The sequence below is a fragment of the Lissotriton vulgaris genome, chromosome 5 (genome assembly GCF_964263255.1).
Source record: "Lissotriton vulgaris chromosome 5, aLisVul1.2, whole genome shotgun sequence".
Classification (NCBI taxonomy): Eukaryota; Metazoa; Chordata; class Amphibia; order Caudata; family Salamandridae; genus Lissotriton; species Lissotriton vulgaris.
The window spans coordinates 818964398-818982599 of NC_141693.1; the positions used below are offsets into that span (position 1 = coordinate 818964398).

Sequence of the window (18202 nt, forward strand, 5' to 3'; positions counted from 1 at the left end):
GTCCTCCCCTGGCACCCTGAGGGAGGCAGTAATGCCACCATTAGGGGGGTCGCCAAGGGGCAACTCAAGCTCTAGCGACAAACCCAACTGGAGCAGATTACCTCGCGAGAGGCGCAGGCCCTGCGCCTCGAACGGGCAGCGGCTCGGTCCTCAGACGCTTCCGACATGACACTTCTGACCCGGCTCAGATCGGAGATCAAGCAGCTATCGCTGGATGCAGCTAAACTCCTTTGGCACTCTTCCGTGGCCAGAGTATATGGCTGGGGCGACAAGAATGGTGCACTTCTTCACCACCTAGCTACATACCCGAGAGCGAACCATGTAATCTCTGAAATATCTGCACCAGACGGGTCACGGTGCTGTGCCCCCATGGAAATTGCGCAGGCCTTTGCCCCCTACTACCATAGGTTGTACGAAGCCCGTGCCCCAATCCTGTCTCTCACGGACCTGATGGACATGGAGGGGGCTGCCTTCTGCGTGTAAATGCTGCCGTTCAGGCTGATCTGGACCGTCCCATTTCTCTTGAGGAAATTGGAGACTCACTCACCCTAGTTTCATCTGGCAAGACGCCGGGCCCAGATGGCCTTCCTCAGGAATACTCTGCCCACTACCGGGAGGTTCTTATCCCCCATCTGACGCACTGTATTGCGAAGCTGTGGAGAAGGGCTCCTTCCTTCAGGAAACTGACATAGCCACCATTGTGATCCTTCTGAAATCTCGGCCCCCATTGCCACAGTGTGCAGATTATCGCCCCATCTCCCTCATCAACACAGGGGTCAAGCTGTTTGCCACCCTCCTTGCCCAGCGACTCAAGCCCCATCTGTCTACGTTGGTCCACCTCGACCAATGTGGGTTTATGCCCTCCCCGGCACCCGTCACTGTCTTACCAGACTGGACTCTGCCTTGGCCCATCGCCATCTCCTCTCTCCTTACCTTGCGCTTCTCCTGGTGGACTTTGAGAAGGCCTTCAACTCGGTGGACTGGGGCTTCATTCAAGATGTTTTCGATATGATGGGACTTGGTCCTCGCTTTCGGGCCATGGTCAAAGTCCTGTACGCCCTCCCGAGGGCTCGCGTTCTAGTCAATGGGGTCCTGTCGGAGCCCTTCCGGTCTGCAGGGGAATGAGGCGGGGTTGTCCCCTTTCCCCCCTGCTCTTTGCTTTGGTGATGGAGCCCTTGGCGTCCTTCATGCGGTTTTGCGACAGGATGCGGCAGGGAATGGCCCAGCATTGAACCGGATAAAATCGCCCTTAATGCGGACGATGTCCTCATTTATTTGGCATATCCATCCTGGTTTGGCCCCCATTGTGTTTGTATCTTGCAGTCCTTTGAGCGGGCCTCAGGCCTACGTTTGGATCCCAAGAAATCGGTCCTGGTTTCTCTTCACCTCTCTCGGGAATGCTTTGACTGGCTGTCCGAAATACCCCTTCGCCGTCAATCATTCAAATATCTGGGGATATGGGTGACCCTACTGCCGGAGCTCAGCTGGGCCCTCAATGTCACTCCACTGGTGAAGCGAGCCAAGGCGGATCTCCAGCGGTGGCAGTCATTGCCCCTCAACCCCATGGGGAGGGTGGCTCTTTTTAAAATGATGGTGCTCTCCCTCTTCCTTTATATGCTTCAGAATACCCCCATGAGCTTGCCAAGGGCCTGGTTCCGTGAACTCGTCGGCTTCCCTAGCAAGTTCTTATGGGGGAAGGGCAGGTCCAGATTAGCACTCAATACCTGCAGGATCCCATCATTCGACGGGGGTTTGGGGATGCCTCACCTTAATCTATAATCGGCAACGCGACTCTTCTCCATTCATGACTGGTTCAATGGGGGGTGGTCCGATCCAGCCTACAGGCTTCAGCTTGGGGAGCTTGGTCTTGACAGGGTACAATCCTTTCTCTATGGGACCTCAATTCCGTTTTGTCTGCCGAGGGTGACGCACTCTGTCTTACTGGCCTGGCGGGCTGCACTGCGACACAACCATTGGACAACTACGCTGACCCATTTTACACCCCTGTGGTGTGGGACCTGGCTCAGGGAAGTGACCGGGCTTCGGGGCTTCGAGGCTTTTGGACCATATAGGCATCACACAGCTCAGGGACGTTTGGGTGGGGGATCATATGTGCTCCTTTGATGATCTCCAAACCAGGTACTCGCTGCATCACTCTCAGTTCTTTCGATATCTCCAGCTGAGGCATACCCTCCATTCACACCTTGCAAAATGCACGCGGCTGCCAGACCATAGCCCGCATAATGCACAGATTATGTTCGGGGACCTGGGAGAGGGTGGCATTTCCTGCATTTACCGCATATTGATTAAAAACACCCCGACTTCCTTGGACCGACTGTGGATGCAATGGAAGGACTGGGTGGGCCCCATGGAGGAAGAGGACTGGCGGGATGCCCTTATGGCCCCTAGGACAGTCACTGACTCTGCGAGGCTGCACTTAGTGCAGCTATACTACCTACACCCTGCATACCTCACCCCTGTATGCCTTCATCGTGCTGGGCATAGTCCGTCCTCCGCCTCTACCAGATGTGGCCAAGACCCTGCTGACTTACTCCACATGGTTTGGGCCTGTCCCCTTTTGGGGGGATTCTGGATGGGCATCGAGGAAGAGCTATCTGAGATCCTGGGGTGGGGGGTCCCGCAGGACCCCAAGCACATGATTTTAGGCATCACTGATGAGCTGGACGGGTCACGCAATGAAAAACTGTTCTTTGCCACAGCGATGGTTTTAGCCAAAGAGAGATTGCAGCCTCTTGGCAGTGTCCCAATCCCCCAACTGTGGTGCGTTTGAGAAGTGGGGTGGACTGGTGCGCCACGCAGGGGAAAGTTATGTACGCGGCCAGTGGCTGCCCCAAGAAATATCACTGAATTTGGGGGCAGTGGTTGGGGGAAGGGGTCTAATCACGGGGGGGATTACTTGTTCCCAACATATCTTGCTTTATTAATGCCTGCACACTGGGTGGCAAGATTCGGGGTCGGTACTCGTCGATTATCTAAAGTTGGTGCAATTTGGCTGGTGCTTTCTTTCTGTAAAATGAATAAAAATTGTTTATCAAAAAAAAGAAAAAAAACTCAGAACCCATCAATTGCAATGGCCTGAGCTTCCCTGTCTACTATTCCTAATTGGAAAAAACATCCTAATTCTTCAGTGCATCTCCTGAGTGATTGTTAAACTGAAGATAGAGTACTCTTCAGAGAGGTAATTAATTTATTTAACTTGCTCATGAGAATTTTAGGATTTAAATAAACACTAAGCATGGGTGCAAAATCCGTTCCGCTCGCGGATTTTGTGGATTTTCTGCAAATTCGCGATCCGCGACTTCCCGCGAATTTGCCGAAAATCCGCAAATCCGCGAGCGGAACGGATCCGGGGGGCAAAAGTTCAAGCTTCAAGCTTGTAACTATTTTAGAATGGCGTCGGCAAGCTGCCAGAGCCATTCTAAAATAGTTACTAAGTTAGCTTCAACAGGAAGCACTAATAGATAAAATGAAGCAGGTGCTCGAGTTTAACTGAATTTGAGCTTCAACTCGAGCACCTGCTTTATTTTATCTATTAGTGCTTCCTGATGAAGCTAACTTAGTAACTATTTTAGAATGGCGCTGGCAGCTTGCCGGCGCCATTCTAAAATAAAACAGGAGTGGGGCAGAGGGCAGAAGAGCACAACAACGAGTGTGGCAGAGGGCAGAAGGGCACAACAACGAGTGGGGCAGAGGGCAGAAAGGGCACAATAACGAATGGGGCAGAGGGCAGAATGGCACAACAACAAGTGGGGCAGACGGGCACAACAACGTGTGGGGCAGAGGGCAGAATGGCACAACAACGAGTGGGGCAGAGGGCAGAAGGGCACAACAACGAGTGGGGCAGAGGGCAGAATGGCACAACAATGAGTGGGGGAGAGGGCAGAATGGCACAACACTGAGTGGGGCAGAGGGCAGAAGGGCACAACAACGAGTGGGGCAGAGGGCAGAATGGCACAAAAACAAGTGGGGCAGGGGGCAGAAGGGCACAACAACGAGTGGGACAGAGGGCAGAAGAGAACAAAATTAGTGGGGCAGAGGGCAGAAAGGGCACCACAACGAGTGGGGCAGAGGGCAGAAGGGAACAAAAACGATTGGGGTAGAAAGGCACAAAAAAGAGGGGCAGAGGGCAGAAGGGCACAAACACGAGTGGGGTAGAGGGCAGAAAGGGCACAACAACGAGTGGGGCAGAGGGCAGAAGGGCACAACAACGAGTGGGGCAGAGGGCAGAATGGCACAACAACGAGTGGGGCAGAGGGCAGAAGGGCACAACAACGAGTGGGGCAGAGGGCAGAATGGCACAAAAATGAGTGGGGCAAGGGGCAGAAGGGCACAACAATGAGTGGGGCAGAAGGCAGAATGGCACAAAATGAGTGGGGCAGAGGGCAGAAAGGGCACAACAACGAGTGGGGCAGAGGGCAGAAGGGAACAAAAATGAGTGGGGCAGAGGGCAGAAAGGGCACAACAACGAGTGCGGCAGAGGGCAGAAGGGAACAAAAACGAGTGGGGCAGAAAGGCACAAAAAAGTGGGGCAGAGGGCAGAAGGGCACAAACACGAGTGGGGTAGAGGGCAGAAATGCACAAAAACGAGTGGTACAGAGGGCAGAAGGGCAAAAAAAATGAGAGGGTGGCAGTGATGAACCAGTGGGCGCATCGCCTTCTCGCACAAATAAACCACACGAACACGCAAAGCGCCCAGCGAACACGCAAAGCGCCCCGCGAACACGCAAAAATAAAAAATCCGCAAATTCGCGAATTTTGCGAATCACGAATTTCCAAATCCGCAAATTCGCGGATTGCGAATCCGCAAAATTTGCCCATGCTTAATAAACACCTCCAGAAGTTGAAGTTTGTTATATAAAAATAACTGTGTATAAGACATATCGAGTTGTTACTCTATGTACTGAGCTATGAATGAATTTACATTTTGTGGACTGTGATGTTTTGTAAGAATCTTCTGAGAAGAAATGTTTTCTAAATGCAGCTATTCTCTAAATATGGTCAACTATGACAGCATGCCCCAATGACAAGCATGCACTAGACCATGGGTACTCTCTCGGGGCCAAATTTACAGTGTGGTTTGTGTCCGAGGGCCGCACTGGTGGGGGCAGGGTCAGTGGGGAGGGGACTGGGCTAGAGCAACAAAACAAACTGTGACCATGAGGATGAACACATGTCCCTGCAGTCTACTTAGCCACCAGACCCGGCATACACACATCTCTCTCTCTCTTTCTTTCTCTCTTTCTGTCTCTCTCTCTTTCTCTCTCTATCTCTCTCTCTCTCTCTGTCTCCCTTTCTCTCTCTCTCTCCCTCCCTCTGTCTCCTTATGTCTCCTTCCCTCTCGCTCCCTCTGTCTCCCTCTCTCCCTCTGTCTCCGTCCCTCTCGCTCCCTCTCTCTATCTCCCTCTCCTTTTCTCTGTCTCCCTCACTCTGTCTCACTCACTCTGTCTCCTTCATTCTGTATCCCTCCTCCCTCCCTCCATCCCTCTATCTCCTTCCCTCTTGCTCCCTCTCTCTGTCTCCCTCTCCCTTTCTCTGTCTCCCAAACTCTGTCTCCCTCACTCTGTCTCCCTCAATCTGTCTCCATCCTCCCTCCCTCCTCCCTACTGTCTGTCTCATTCCTACGTCTGTCTGTCTCCCTACTCCCTCTGTCTGTCTCTCTCCTCCCTCTGTCTGTCTCCCTCCTCCCTCTCTGTCTCCCTCCTCCTCTCTGTCTCTGTCCTCCCTCTCTGTCTCTATCCTCCCTCTCTGTCTTCCTCCCTCCATCCCTCCTCCCTCTGTCTGTCTCCCTCCTCCCTCTGTTTGTCTCCCTGCTCCCTCTCTGTCTGTCTCCCTCCTCCCTCTGACTGTCTCCCGCTGTCTGTCTCCTTATCCCTCGCTCCCTCTCCCTCTATCTGTCTCCCACCTCCCTCTGTCTGTCTCCCGGTCCCTCCCTCACTCTACCTCTGTCTGTCTCCCACTCCATCCCTCCCTCTCCCTCTATCTGTCTCCCTCCTCCCTCTGCCTGTCTCCCTCCTCCCTCTCTGTCTAACTCATTTCTCTCTGTCATCCTCCTCCCTCTCTGTCTCCCTCCTCCCTCTGTCTGTCCCCCTCCTCCCTATCTGTCTGTCTCCATCCTCCCTCTCTGTCTCCCTCCTCCCTCTCTGTCTCTGTCCTCCTCTCTGTCTTCCTCCCTCCATCCCTCCTCCCTCTGTCTGTCTCCCTCCTCCCTCTGTCTGTCTCCCTGCTCCCTCTCTGTCTGTCTCCCTCCTCCCTCTGTATGTCTCCCTCTGTCTATCTCCCTCTCCCTCTGTTTGCCTCCCACCTCCCTCTGTCTGTCTCCCGGTCCCTCCCTCACTCTCCCTCTGTCTGTCTCCCACTCCATCCCTCCCTCTCCCCCTGCCTGTCTCCCTCCTCCCTCTCTGTCTCACTCCTTTCTCTCTGTCACTCTCCTCCCTCTCTGTCTCCCTCCTCCCTCTGTCTGTCTCCCTCCTCCCTCTGTCTGTCTCCATCCTTCCTCTCTGTCTGTCTGTCTCCTCCCTCTGTCTGCCTCCCTCTGTCTGTCTCCCTCTCCCTCCCTCCGTCTCCCTCTGTCTGCCTCCCTCCACCCTGTCTGTCTCCCTCTCCCTCCCTCCCTTTCTCTGTGTCTGTCTCCCTCTCCCTCCCTCCCTCTCCCTTCCTCTGTCTCCCTCACTCTGTCTCCCTCCTCCCTCCCTCTGTGTCCTTCCCTCTCACTCCTCTCTCTGTCTCCCTATCTCTCACTCTGTTTCTCCCACTCTGTCTCTTTCACTCTGTCTCCCTCCTCCCTCCATCCTCCCTACTGTCTTTCACCCTCCTCCCTCATTCTGTCTCCCTCCTCCCTCTCTGTCTGTCTCCCACCTCCCTCTGTCTATCTCCCTCCTCCATCTGTTTGTCTCCCTCCTCCCTCTCTGTCTCCCTCTTCCCTCTCTGTCTCCCTCCTCCCTCTCTGTCTCCCTCCTCCCTCTCTGTCTTCCTCCCTCCGTCCTTCTTCCCTCTGTCTATCTCCCTCCTCCCTCTCTGTCTGAAGAAATCAAAAAAAGGTTCCTAAGGGTCCCACTGATACTTGGTCCTTTTAAACCAACAAAGAAGAAATTGGCACAGAAGCTGAAATATAAAAGAACTTCTTTATTAAACTCAAATGAGTGACGCTACGTCACACAGAAGCCTTAGCAACTGAATGAGGCAGTCTGAGGAGTACAGAAAACAGAGGCCTTATATATGCTTAGGATTACATAGTAGTACAAAAGGGGGTGGTAATGGATGGAGCATCTGAAGCAATCAAACACTCACACCCAGTCAAAAGATCTGGGTTTAATCCATCACCGTTCTTTAGCCCACTCTGTCAACCCAGTTCAGAAATGGCTGTATGCAAATCAGTCTTACCCTGTGCCTCATGGGAACAGTCCAGCACGAACTGCCAAGCCATGCTTTCCCTGGACCGGAAACAAGCTTCCGAGGACCGGTTTCTGGCATTCCAGCCGTCTTCAGCCCGGCTTGCTTGAATCCAGTGGCAAAGTGAGCAAGGGACTCACGTCTGAGCATACCCTGCCACACTTATGGCGGCCAAAAGCGGTACAAAAGGGGGTGGTAATGGACGGAGCATCTGAACCAATCAAACACTTACACCCAGTCAAAAGATCTGGGTTTAATCCATCACCGTTCTTTAGCCCACTCTGCCACATCAGTTAAGACATGGCTATATGCAAATCAGTCTGACCCTGTGCCTCATGGGAACAGTCCAGCCTGAACTGCCAAGCCATGCCTTCCCTGGACCGGAAACAAGCTTCCGAGGACCAGTTTCTGGCATTCCAGCCGTCTTCAGCCCGGCTTGCTTGAATCCAGTGGCAAAGTGAGCAAGGGACTCACGTCTGAGCATACCCTGCCACACTTATGGCGGCCAAAAGCGGTACAAAAGGGGGTGGTAATGAACGGAGCATCTGAACCAATCAAACACTCACACCCAGTCAAAAGATCTGGGTTTAATCCTTCACCGTTCTTTAGCCCACTCTGCCACCCCAGTTCAGACATGGCTGTATGCAAATCAGTCTGACCCTATGCCTCATGGGAACAGTCCAGCCCGAACTTCCAAGCCATGCCTTCCCTGGAACGGAAACAAGCTTCCGAGGACCGGTTTCTGGCATTCCAGCCGTCTTCAGCCCAGCTTGCTTGAATCCAGTGGCAAAGTGAGCAAGGGACTCACGTCTGAGCATACCCTGCCACACTTATGGCGACCAAAAGCGGTATACAAGGGGGTGGTAATGGACGGAGCATCTGAACCAATCAAACACTCACACCCAGTCAAAAGATCTGGGTTTAATCCATCACCGTTCTTTAGCCCACTTTGCCACCCCAGTTCAGACATGGCTATATGCAAATCAGTCTGACCCTGTGCTCATGGGAACAGTCCAGCCCGAACTGCCAAGCCATGCCTTCCCTGGACCGGAAACAAGCTTCCGAGGACCGGTTTCTGGCATTCCAGCCGTCTTCAGCCCGGCTTGCTTGAATCCAGTGGCAAAGTGAGCAAGGGACTCACGTCTGATCATACCCTGCCACACTTATGGCGGCCAAAAGCGGTACAAAAGGGGGTGGTAATGGACGGAGCATCTGAACCAATCAAACACTCACACCCAGTCAAAAGATCTGGGTTTAATCCATCACCGTTCTTTAGCCCACTCTGCCACCCCAGTTCAGACATGGCTATATGCAAATCAGTCTGACCCTGTGCCTCATGGGAACAGTCCAGCCCGAACTGCCAAGCCATGCCTTCCCTGGACCGGAAACAAGCTTCCGAGGACAGGTTTCTGGCAATCCAGCCGTCTTCAGCCCGGCTTGCTTGAATCCAGTGGCAAAGTGAGCAAGGGACTCACGTCTGAGCATACCCTGCCACACCTATGGCGGCAAAAAGCGGTACAAAAGGGGGTGGTAATGGACGGAGCATCTGAACCAATCAAACACTCACACCCAGTCAAAAAATCTGGGTTTAATCCATCACGGTTCTTTAGCCCACTCTGCCACCCCTTTTCAGACATGGCTATATGCAAATCAGTCTGACCCTGTGCCTCATGGGAACAGTCCAGCTCGAACTGCCAAGCCATGCCTTCCCTGGACCGGAAACAAGCTTCCGAGGACCGGTTTCTGGCATTCAAGCCGTCTTCAGCCCGGCTTGCTTGAATCCAGTGGCAAAATGAGCAAGGGACTCACGTCTGAGCATACCCTGCCACACTTATGGCGGCCAAAAGCGGTACAAAAGGGGGTGGTAATGGACGAAGCATCTGAACCAATCAAACACTCACACCCAGTCAAAAGATCTGGGTTTAATCCATCACCGTTCTTTAGCCCACTCTGCCACCCCAGTTCAGACATGGCTATATGCAAATCAGTCTGACCCTGTGCTCATGGGAACAGTCCAGCCCGAACTGCCAAGCCATGCCTTCCCTGGACCGGAAACAAGCTTCCGAGGACCGGTTTCTGGCATTCCAGCCGTCTTCAGCCCGGCTTGCTTGAATCCAGTGGCAAAGTGAGCAAGGGATTCACGTTTGTGCATACCCTGCCACACTTATGGCGGCCAAAAGCAGTACAAAAGGGGGTGGTAATGGACGGCGCATCTGAACCAATCAAACACTCACACCCAGTCAAAAGATCTGGGTTTAATCCATCACCGTTCTTTAGCCCACTCTGCCACCCCAGTTCAGACATGGCTATATGCAAATCAGTCTGACCCTGTGCCTCATGGGAACAGTCCAATCCGAACTACCAAGCCATGCCTTCCCTGGACCGGAAACAAGCTTCCGAGGACCGGTTTCTGGCATTGCAGCCGTCTTCAGCCCGGCTTGCTTGAATCCAGTGGCAAAGTGAGCAAGGGACTCATGTCTGAGCATACCCTGCCACACTTGTGGCGGCCAAAAGTGGTACAAAAGGGGGTGGTAATGGACGGAGCATCTGAACCAATCAAACACTCACACCCAGTCAAAAGATCTGGGTTTAATCCATCACCGTTCTTTAGCCCACTCTGCCACCCCAGTTCAGACATGGCTATATGCAAATCAGTCTGACCCTGTGCCTCATGGGAACAGTCCAGCCCGAACTGCCAAGCCATGCCTTCCCTGGACCGGAAACAAGCTTCCGAGGACCAGTTTCTGGCATTCCAGCCGTCTTCAGCCCGGCTTGCTTGAATCCAGTGGCAATGTGAGCAAGGGACTCACGTCTGAGCATACCCTGCCACACTTATGGCGGCCAAAAGCGGTACAAAAGGGGGTGGTAATGAACGAAGCATCTGAACCAATCAAACACTCACACCCAGTCAAAAGATCTGGGTTTAATCCTTCACCGTTCTTTAGCCCACTCTGCCACCCCAGTTCAGACATGGCTGTATGCAAATCAGTCTGACCCTATGCCTCATGGGAACAGTCCAGCCCGAACTTCCAAGCCATGCCTTCCCTGGAACGGAAACAAGCTTCCGAGGACCGGTTTCTGGCATTCCAGCCGTCTTCAGCCCGGCTTGCTTGAATCCAGTGGCAAAGTGAGCAAGGGACTCACGTCTGAGCATACCCTGCCACACTTATGGCGACCAAAAGCGGTATACAAGGGGGTGGTAATGGACGGAGCATCTGAACCAATCAAACACTCACACCCAGTCAAAAGATCTGGGTTTAATCCATCACCGTTCTTTAGCCCACTTTGCCACCCCAGTTCAGACATGGCTATATGCAAATCAGTCTGACCCTGTGCTCATGGGAACAGTCCAGCCCGAACTGCCAAGCCATGCCTTCCCTGGACCGGAAACAAGCTTCCGAGGACCGGTTTCTGGCATTCCAGCCGTCTTCAGCCCGGCTTGCTTGAATCCAGTGGCAAAGTGAGCAAGGGACTCACGTCTGATCATACCCTGCCACACTTATGGCGGCCAAAAGCGGTACAAAAGGGGGTGGTAATGGACGGAGCATCTGAACCAATCAAACACTCACACCCAGTCAAAAGATCTGGGTTTAATCCATCACCGTTCTTTAGCCCACTCTGCCACCCCAGTTCAGACATGGCTATATGCAAATCAGTCTGACCCTGTGCCTCATGGGAACAGTCCAGCCCGAACTGCCAAGCCATGCCTTCCCTGGACCGGAAACAAGCTTCCGAGGACAGGTTTCTGGCAATCCAGCCGTCTTCAGCCCGGCTTGCTTGAATCCAGTGGCAAAGTGAGCAAGGGACTCACGTCTGAGCATACCCTGCCACACCTATGGCGGCCAAAAGCGGAACAAAAGGGGGTGGTAATGGACGGAGCATCTGAACTAATCAAACACTCACACCCAGTCAAAAAATCTGGGTTTAATCCATCACGGTTCTTTAGCCCACTCTGCCACCCCAGTTCAGACATGGCTATATGCAAATCAGTCTGACCCTGTGCCTCATGGGAACAGTCCAGCTCGAACTGCCAAGCCATGCCTTCCCTGGACCGGAAACAAGCTTCCGAGGACCGGTTTCTGGCATTCAAGCCGTCTTCAGCCCGGCTTGCTTGAATCCAGTGGCAAAATGAGCAAGGGACTCACGTCTGAGCATACCCTGCCACACTTATGGAGGCCAAAAGCGGTACAAAAGGGGGTGGTAATGGACGAAGCATCTGAACCAATCAAACACTCACACCCAGTCAAAAGATCTGGGTTTAATCCATCACCGTTCTTTAGCCCACTCTGCCACCCCAGTTCAGACATGGCTATATGCAAATCAGTCTGACCCTGTGCCTCATGGGAACAGTCCAGCCCGAACTGCCAAGCCATGCCTTCCCTGGACCGGAAACAAGCTTCCGAGGACAGGTTTCTGGCAATCCAGCCGTCTTCAGCCCGGCTTGCTTGAATCCAGTGGCAAAGTGAGCAAGGGACTCACGTCTGAGCATACCCTGCCACACCTATGGCGGCCAAAAGCGGAACAAAAGGGGGTGGTAATGGACGGAGCATCTGAACTAATCAAACACTCACACCCAGTCAAAAAATCTGGGTTTAATCCATCACGGTTCTTTAGCCCACTCTGCCACCCCAGTTCAGACATGGCTATATGCAAATCAGTCTGACCCTGTGCCTCATGGGAACAGTCCAGCTCGAACTGCCAAGCCATGCCTTCCCTGGACCGGAAACAAGCTTCCGAGGACCGGTTTCTGGCATTCAAGCCGTCTTCAGCCCGGCTTGCTTGAATCCAGTGGCAAAATGAGCAAGGGACTCACGTCTGAGCATACCCTGCCACACTTATGGAGGCCAAAAGCGGTACAAAAGGGGGTGGTAATGGACGAAGCATCTGAACCAATCAAACACTCACACCCAGTCAAAAGATCTGGGTTTAATCCATCACCGTTCTTTAGCCCACTCTGCCACCCCAGTTCAGACATGGCTATATGCAAATCAGTCTGACCCTGTGCTCATGGGAACAGTCCAGCCCGAACTGCCAAGCCATGCCTTCCCTGGACCGGAAACAAGCTTCCGAGGACCGGTTTCTGGCATTCCAGCCGTCTTCAGCCCGGCTTGCTTGAATCCAGTGGCAAAGTGAGCAAGGGACTCACGTTTGTGCATACCCTGCCACACTTATGGCGGCCAAAAGCAGTACAAAAGGGTGTGGTAATGGACGGCGCATCTGAACCAATCAAACACTCACACCCAGTCAAAAGATCTGGGTTTAATCCATCACCGTTCTTTAGCCCACTCTGCCACCCCAGTTCAGACATGGCTATATGCAAATCAGTCTGACCCTGTGCCTCATGGGAACAGTCCAGCCCGAACTGCCAAGCAATGCCTTTTCTGGACCGGAAACAAGCTTCCGAGGACCGGTTTCTGGCATTCCAGCCGTCTTCAGCCCGGTTTGCTTGAATCCAGTGTCAAAGTTAGCAAGGGACTCATGTCTGAGCATACCCTGCCACACGTATGGCGGCCAAAAGCGGTACAAAAGGGGGTGGTAATGGACGGAGCATCTGAATCAACCAAACACTCACACCCAGTCAAAAGATCTGGGTTTAATCCATCACCGTTCTTTAGCCCACTCTGCCACCCCAGTTCAGACATGGCTATATGCAAATCAGTCTCACCCTGTGCCTCATGGGAACAGTCCAATCCGAACTACCAAGCCATGCCTTCCCTGGACCGGAAACAAGCTTCCGAGGACCGGTTTCTGGCATTCCAGCCGTCTTCAGCCCGGCTTGCTTGAATCCAGTGGCAAAGTGAGCAAGGGACTCATGTCTGAGCATACCCTGCCACACTTGTGGCGGCCAAAAGTGGTACAAAAGGGGGTGGTAGTGGACGGAGCATCTGAACCAATCAAACACTCACACCCAGTCAAAAGATCTGGGTTTAATCCATCACCGTTCTTTAGCCCACTCTGCCACCCCAGTTCAGACATGGCTATATGCAAATCAGTCTCACCCTGTGCCTCATGGGAACAGTCCAATCCGAACTACCAAGCCATGCCTTCCCTGGACCGGAAACAAGCTTCCGAGGACCGGTTTCTGGCATTCCAGCCGTCTTCAGCCCGGCTTGCTTGAATCCAGTGGCAAAGTGAGCAAGGGACTCATGTCTGAGCATACCCTGCCACACTTGTGGCGGCCAAAAGTGGTACAAAAGGGGGTGGTAGTGGACGGAGCATCTGAACCAATCAAACACTCACACCCAGTCAAAATATCTGGGTTTAATCCATCACCGTTCTTTAGCCCACTCTGCCACCCCAGTTCAGACACGGCTATATGCAAATCAGTCTGACCCTGTGCCTCATGGGAACAGTCCAGCCCGAACTGCCAGGCCATGCCTTCCCTGGACTGGAAACAAGCTTCCGAGGACCGGTTTCTGGCATTTCAGCCGTCTTCTGCCTGGCTTGCTTGAATTCAGTGGCAAAGTGAGCAAGGGACTCACGTCTGAGCATACCCTGCCACACTTATGGCGGCCAAAAGCGGTACAAAAGGGAGTGGTAATGGATGGAGCATCTGAACCAATCAAACACTCACACCCAGTCAAAAAATCTGGGTTTAATCTATCACCTTTCTTTAGCCCACTCTGCCACCCCAGTTCAGACATGGCTGTATGCAAATCAGCCTGACCCTGTGCCTCATGGGAACAGTCCAGCCCGAACTGCCAAGCCATGCCTTCCCTGGACCGGAAACAAGCTTCCGAGGACCGGTTTCTGGCATTCCAGCCGTCTTCAGCCCGGCTTGCAAAAAAACGATGGATTTAGGCCCAGATCTCTGTACTGGGGTGAATGTATGACATTGTTCTGCATTCTGTCAATCAACTATTGCTTTTGCAGTTATACTAGAGAAGCAGGTGCATTCTACTAGCTAGTCCCTCCTGGGCATGTGCGAAGGTGGAAGATGCTGAATATAGTTTGTCTCTAGGCAGATTACAAGAGCAGTTAACAGAAAGGTAGGACAGAGCACATGGCGAGCACATGGCAAACAAAATGGCTGCCAGAAATACAAAATAGCTTTCACAAAGCAGATAAGATAACTTCTAAATACAAGATAGGTTCTGCTAATGCTAACCCATTGCTGCCAATTTAGCATTAGCTGAAGACATTCCTATGATCCAGTAGGAACATAGAAAATATTTACACATACATTTTTATAATTTTATCAATTTCCTAATTCATTGCTAGTTGGGCATTTTCCATTCTAAACATTTCATTAAGCTGGTATATGTAAGCTATAAGCAGGAATACAAAGAGAACGGCACATTGGGTCATAATTAACATACAGATAGCAGGAGAGAGTAATGACCACTATCACAAACAGAATTATCATTTTTCTAGTCCTAAGCAAAAGCAAATCCTAAATTCATCTAGTAAACATTTTCAGGGCTCCTATGCATTTCAGTGACTATTATATACTCAGGTGAGACAGTGGCGCTCCTTATCAATGCTCTTAGGTGAAATGGGAATACCCTTTATCAGAGTACAGACAGAACACTACTTAAAAACGATGCCAGAAGAACAGTAAGAACAGTCACACAAATTCACTTCTGGTGGACCATTTTGGATGCTAGGGGCGGAGCCACTAGAGGCTATTCCTCTTCCATGGCAATGCAGTCAAATGGGAACATATCCAACACCCACTTTATACAATTGCACTGGAATCACTTGTGCAACTTTGACAAAGTCCGTTCTAAGACTCTTTGGAAGGCTTCTATCGTCCATCAAATCTGCTTCTGTTGTCTTCTTCCACGTTGGGCCTCTCAATCCAGGCCTTCCATGAAAATAATGCTTCTCAGTATCTGTTGGAGTGCCCTCCTGGCAAACACTCACAGCTCACTTGAAAGTCTCAATGTCTCAATGCGGTGCACCAGTGTCTCTCCTCTGCGGCAGGCACTACAGATATTTTGCTCTTCGTTGGTCGTGGGCACAGATCATCTTGTGCAGTCCCGGGTACTGATTAAACAGAAAAAGCAATACAATTTCATGTTCAGCTACATTCTCAGGCTCCAACACTTTTTATAGAGTGTCAGAGGATGCTCGGGCTGCTCTTTCATTTTATTTTTCCTTTCATCATGGGTACCACAATGTAGTGCCTTTTGCCAATCTTGGATCCTCCGGTGCACTGCCCTTCTATTGGAGCAAAGAAAAGGTGGGTGGGGTGGCCAAAACTCAGGCCAAGGGGCTGTCAGAGGTTACCAGCACATGACAGGTAGAAAACTGAATCATAACAACTCGTAAGAGAGGGTCCGAGGGAGGTGTTTAACGACCAAACAGGCTAATACCCCCTGTGTAACTACCTGAATAACAACAAAGCCTGTAGGTCAAGTGGTGCTGAGATATATCAATTAACACTGGTATAGTTGCACAAAAAGGGAATCAAACAAAGACTATCAACTGTTGCTGATTAAGTCCTATCAGCCCACCTGATGGCGGAGCCTCATCATGTAGGACTTCCGAACCTAGGTCTGTGTGCGATCGCCCAGTTGTATTTTAGCGACGCATCACAGGACCAAGGTATGGTCACCGCAGTTGTTAGTCCAGAAGGTGAGGCTGATATGTGCAGTGCAAAAATTAAAGTAAAGTGAAGTGTATTAAAATGGCTATCAAAGCAAACAAAGACCTTTAATAGTGTTTGCCTGGACATCAGATTAAAAAATAGTGAAATGACAGTGTGAAAAAATCACTGTCTAACTTGCTTGGTAGAAATCCAAAAAAGATCTATACAGGGCCAACATGTTTCTGCCTTACTGTGAAAAGTCACTGGCATTCGTCAGGGCCAAGCTCTTATCTGCTACTGCAAGGGCACTATCGTATGTGCTAAAATAATGAAAACTAAGGAAAAAAAACATAAGAGTGATCATTCAAGACCATCCTACCACATCTTCTCAGTATTGCTCTGTTGATGCAATAGGTCTTTCCCTTCAGTGTGTGGGAAGTGAACCTCACCTCACCCGGCAACTGCTCGGACGAATAAGGCACCGCTCTGTCCGTCGGTACCTTAATTTTTGCACTGCACATATCAGCCTCACCTTCTGGACTAACAACTGCGGTGACCATACCTTGGTCCTGTGATGCGTCGCTAAAATACAACTGGGCGATCGCACACAGACCTAGGTTCGGAAGTCCTACATGATGAGGCTCCGCCATCAGGTGGGCTGATAGGACTTAATCAGCAACAGTTGATAGTCTTTGTTTGATTCACTTTTTGTGCAACTATACCAGTGTTAATTGATATATCTCAGCACCACTTGACCTACAGGCTTTGTTGTTATTCAGGTAGAAAACTGAAGCCTCAAACCAGCCCTGCCATCAACAACAGGAATCCTTCTCTTTCGCTCTTTTGCACTGAAACTCTGGTTCCATGGCAAACAGGGAACCAGCTCCTCCTTCTTGTCTGATGTCCAATGCCGTGTCATGGAGCAGGCACGATGCTTTGGAGATGCCATTGATGGCGTGCTGGCGATCGCTGTCAAGCCTTGCTACTTTCTGGGTGCTGGGACTGTAGGTCCAAGACGTCTGCTCTTCATCTGTAGCTGTCACTGGTGGGAATTAGGACTCATCTTAATCATCGTTCTGCAGGTTATTATGACCCTGACACAGCAGTTGGTTTCCTTCAATATAGTACAAAAACAAATAATTGTATTTAACAATGGGACTGCAGGCAGATGGCTTGCAATCTTCAAAGGAGTGGCCAGAAGCCATGGGACAACTCTCGTCTAGAATGCACTGTCACTCTCAAGGCAAAGGCAATACTTCTAGTCGTTTCAATTGGGCAATCTTCATTATCCTCACTAACTTCAATATGAGAGCATTATCCTCTGCCATTTAAGGGTAGATAGCTACATGGGAAATCTATCTGCTGAAAACTCTTTAAAAAAAGGAAATGTTCTACACTTTTGCTCATAAATTTTACATTACTTGATCAGGACTGCAGACACTTCTAAAATGATTCTTCTTAATAAAAAGCACCTACATTGTATATTTTAGGACCATGCTCTCATGTTATAGGAGCAGCAGGAGAAATCTAAAACTGCTAATATCACAGGGGCTCTTATCTATAAAACAACATTTTCTTCAAAACATTTTTGCTAAGGATCACATGGGCATCTTCCCTACTCTCTACTTTTCATGATCCAAACTATGCCACATCAGCTCTAATAAGGACTGTCAGTTTATTTACACGGACTAGCTAATAAAAAACTAGCAATGCCCTTGCAAAACTACAATAATGGTGTTATCACATAAGACTTGTAGAACAAAACTACCCACATCTATTTTCCTTTAAAGGTCAAAATAAGGGAACAACAGTCTAAACTACTGATCCTGTCATCATTTCATCAAACAGGATGGGCAGTAATAAAACCTATATATTTATTCATTTTTGCTAATGCTAACAATGTTTAAAACAGTATTACTAAATATCCAATTAAATGTCTCATTGCTATTTCACAGACAATTTAGACAGGCTAAAAAAAATTGAGAAAAGGAGAGAGCAACATACATATTACCTAGCCTTAATTTGTAGATGAGCAAGCCTCCTTCTCTCATTTTGACAGTAGGAAACCTGAAAGAGGTTTCACTTCTGTCAACACTATCAACCCCTGTGTGTAACAACTGGGTATAAACAAAGTTATAGGAGGTACATAGCACTTTTGAGAGGGAAACAACCTTTACAACGCAACTTTTACAACACACTACCATTACAACAAAACTTTTACAACGCAAGATCCATTACATCGCATGCCATTACCACGCA

General features: G+C 50.6%; 1 long non-coding RNA gene across 1 annotated transcript in view; it reads right to left on the bottom strand.

The window, feature by feature from the left end:
- The window catches only part of LOC147711642 (uncharacterized), a 540558-nt gene that overhangs the window by 80574 nt on the left and 441782 nt on the right, over positions 1–18202 (bottom strand). The gene's annotated exons all lie outside the window — the stretch shown is intronic.